This window comes from Canis aureus, chromosome 28 (genome assembly GCF_053574225.1).
Source record: "Canis aureus isolate CA01 chromosome 28, VMU_Caureus_v.1.0, whole genome shotgun sequence".
Taxonomy (NCBI): domain Eukaryota; kingdom Metazoa; phylum Chordata; class Mammalia; order Carnivora; family Canidae; genus Canis; species Canis aureus.
Window position 1 is genome coordinate 13291780 of NC_135638.1, and position 4201 is coordinate 13295980.

The window sequence follows — 4201 nt, forward strand, 5'->3', positions numbered from 1 at the left end:
CTAAGTTCATGCAGTTCATAAATGACAGAGCCATAATTTGAATGCAGGTCTGTCCAATTCCAGATCCTTTCTTTTTCCAATACACATCTTGTCCTTCCTAAACACACAGAGAGAAATTACAAAAATGTTGATAGAAAATATCAGTACTCCAGACTATGATTTGAGATTTTGTAATCTTCCATTATGACATTTTAGCTAGTCTATACTTAAAAAAAAAAAGGCCTATATGAATAAAATGGTACTAAATGGTAATTACATCATGAGTATCCTTTTTTTTTTCTGATTCTTCTAATGTCTCTCTTTGGATCTAAACAGATTGGTGGCTATCTCTAATACATGGTCCAAATTACCTTTTCCCCTGATGGAATAGCCAAATAACACGTATTTCTCTATCTATGGAAAGACACCAAGCAATCAACCACACTAACATGAATGTATATGGACGATACAAGAATGAGACAATGGCTCAGAAATGTAGGAACATAGTTTAAATATATAAAACAGAACTTGCAAAAACTGACAACTAACAAACAAAAACAAAGAACATTGCCCAGTTGCCGAGCAGAATACTCAGCACACAAAGTTGACTTGGCTTAGGAAACACAAGTACACACATACAAAAACCCAGACATACAATTTCCCTTGAAGATCATTTTGATAACAAATACTGTAGTAAAACTTTACTGTCTTCCCCATTTGCCTGAACAACCAAGAAGCTCAATGTCAAATGTGAATTCATATCATGGCAATTATTTTAACTCTACTTTTTGCCTTGAAACAGATTTTCTATTTGTGTTTTTAATAGTTTTTAATAGTTATCTGTCTTTAGATATAAGGCAGGAACACTCTTTTATGAAAATGAGTTACAAATACATAAGGTGATTCCATATATCTATTACAGTAAATTTATCAGGTGGTGTTAGTTTCCCCATTGAACAGATATATGACTGATCAGTTTCTGATGCTAGGAAATTTGATATACTTTCTACCTTAGACTGCTCAGGATGCTATAACAAAATACCATAAAATGGGTGGTTTATAAACAAGAAGCACTTATTTCTTACAGTTCTGGAGGCTGGCAGTCCAAGATCACTGCACAGGCAGATGTGGTGTGTGGTGAGAGCCCCCTTACACATAGACCAATGTCTTCTCATGTCCTAACCATGTCCTAACCTGGCAAAAAGAGCAAGGGGGCTTCCTCAGGCCTCTTTTATGAAGACACTAATGCCTATCATGAGAGGTCAGCCCTCATAACTTATTAACTCACAAAGGCCTCATCTCCTAATACCATCACCTTGGGGGTTAGGATGACAACATATGGGGTTTGGGGGTGCACAAAAATTCATACCATAACACTTCCAGCAAAGATATTGGTCTGTCCAATCAAGAGGCACCAAAGGAAGTCATCCAATTGTCTGAGGAAAGAGCCTTCAGTTTCTTCAATTTCATACATGGGACAGAGAGAGAGAAGAAATACATCAAAGTGTTTTGTGGATTCCATGATCCCCATCAAGAAATACATCAAAGTGTTTTGTGGATTCCATGATCCCCATCACATGGGTAAAACCCTTCAAAGTATTCTAAACATTGAGAAAGAGTGAGAACAAGATTGAGAAAAAGAGAAGGCTCTGGTGTCTCCTAAAGGCACCAATCACATTATGAAGGCCTCAAACTCTTAATCTTATCTAAACTTAATTATCTCTCCAAAGGCTCCATCTGCAAATACCATCACATTGAGGTCAGGATTTCAAAATATGAATTGGAGGCCACTTGGGTGGTTCAGTAGTTGAGTGTCTGCTGTTGACTCAGGTCATGATCCCGGGGTCCTGGGATGAAGGGTTCCCGCAGGGAGCCTGCTTCTCCCTCTGCCTATGTCTCTGCCTGTCTCTCATGAATAAATAAAATATTTTAATAAATAAATAAATATAAATATCTTGCTTCTTTGTAATTTTTATCTTTCCATCATCCATTATCTTTTTTTCTGTAAACAGCAACCTGTTTTTTTCTTGGAAAACTCATCTCTCCATTTGCAGGGAATGTGATGTACATTGGCCTGACTTTTTTCTGGCTCTAGAGTTAGGTACTTGACCCAGGTATAATCTAGTCAATGTATTCCATCCCTTTCTTATGATTAAATTAGGATTATGTATGGACTAATTTCAGGTCAATGAATTCATGTCCATCAGAAAAAAAGGAAAAATAGTTCTTTTGGGGTTGGTGTGGCTGAGAGAATATGGTCTACATCTGGGCTTTTGGAAACCATTTGGTCCCCTTAATGGAAGGCAGTGGATAAAAATGAAGCTGGGGCAAAGGACTGAAGAGACAAACAAGAGAAATACACTCAAAATGACATCATTTTTAAATCCCTAGGAGTTCGATCAATAGTGGGAGTGGAGAGCAGACCCCAGAGAGCCCTGAGCAGCTGCACCCCTGGCCCCAGTCATGATCACCCAAACCCTGAACAGCAAGGCAGAGACCAGCAGCCACCCTCGCCCTCACTGCTGCACACACCAGGCCTGGCACCACGGGCAGCAGGGCAGGGAGGGGTGGCCGGTGGCCCGTGGGGCCTCACATGGGCGGCACCTGCCTGACAGAGACCAGAAGGTCATCACAACAAATGTTTTCAGAACATTTGTAAACTGTTTCAACATAAGAAAAGGATTTGGTTTCCCCAACAGGAATGACACCAAGGAAGATATATCTGTCCACCAGGTTGCCATGAAGAATAACCCCAGAAAGTACCTTCGCAGCGTAGAGATGGAGAGACTGTGGAGTGTGATGTTGTTGAAGGAAAAATGGGTGTGGACACAGCAAATGTACCCGGCCTTGGTGGGGTTCCAGTCAAAGCAGTAAAAGGAAAAGAACAGGGATCGGAAAGTACTCCCTAAGGCCAGGCCCAACAGTGCCCACTCTACTGCAGGCTACGTACGGTTCCCACCTTACTAATGTGGAGACCCTATGGGCGTCAACCACAGTTTTCCAACCGTCCTGTGCAGGGAGAAGGGATGGCAGGTGCTGACAACCAGGTGCACAAGAACAAGGTAGACCAGTGAGACAGAGTATGAATCGAGGTTATAGACCATGATCCCATACAGGTCCTCCTCACCAAAGACAACCTAGAGAGGATGGCAACAAGGATGATAAGGAAAATCAAGCAGATGACCCCAAGATCAGCAGCCACCTCAACGTCAGTACCACCGCAACTTCAACTACCTACACAGATGCCCAGAAAACCCTAAACCACAAGATGGCAAAGAGACCAAAGCAGTCGATCCACCAGCTAACACTTCGTCCACTCCGAGGCTGAGCAGGGCAGGGTTGAGTAAAGGCCAGTTTACCATCTCCACCATCATCTGGGTTACTCATCCAACATGAAGGAATGAAGATGAGATGCCATCAATAAGAAATGAACAAAAGAGTGGAGCTGAAGACCTTAAGGGGTTGCTTTTTGCCCAAGTACCAGATAAATAAAACCATCTACATTATCTACAGTTTTATTATTCTTTTATTTTTATTTTTGATTAATTAATTAATTAACTATTTTTACAGTTTTATTATTCTTTAACCTAAAGACGCCTCTTTTTGGTAATGACAAACGTATTGAAAAAAAAAAACAAACGTGGTTTTTCTCAATACACCTTTAAAGGTTTTTAAATTGTTTCCTATCTGGTCAAGTTGAGATTTTTAAGAACCTCATTTTTAATTTGTAATACAAGTTTACAGCTTGATTTTTTTCAGAAAAGTCAGCAAACGGCAAGCATCCATTAATGAAAATCTTAACGAATTGAAATGTAAACCAACAAAAAAACCCTGGATCCAGTAGTGTCTGAAGTTTGCAAATGGACTTCTCGCTTAGAAAAGCCAATTATTTTAGTGGGAGCTCACCCAGAACTAGTCTTCTAAGATAGGGATTATAGTGTAAATGGTTTATTTAGGGATTGATCCCAGAAAATACTAGTAGGGGAGTAGGGAAGTGAGGTAAAGAAGATGGAAAAAGCCAATAAATAAAGCGTGCATTATCAAGCAAGCTGTCATTTGGGGCAGTTGGAATTCATCCCACCAGCGCACTCTGGGATGTGATCTAGAACGAATGCTTCAGCTAACCTGCCTGGGAAGCAGGGAGGCTGGCTTGTTTCTTCACCAACTCTGTCACTGGTTGATGAATGTTCCTAATTGTTAATTCTAGGTCACTTCTAGCCTT

General features: G+C 40.4%; 1 pseudogene; it reads left to right on the plus strand.

Annotated features, from left to right (window-relative positions):
• Positions 1-428: 428 nt before the first annotated feature.
• Positions 429-3375, plus strand: LOC144300142 (Y-box-binding protein 1 pseudogene; annotated as a pseudogene).
• The last annotated feature ends 826 nt before the right edge of the window (positions 3376-4201 follow it).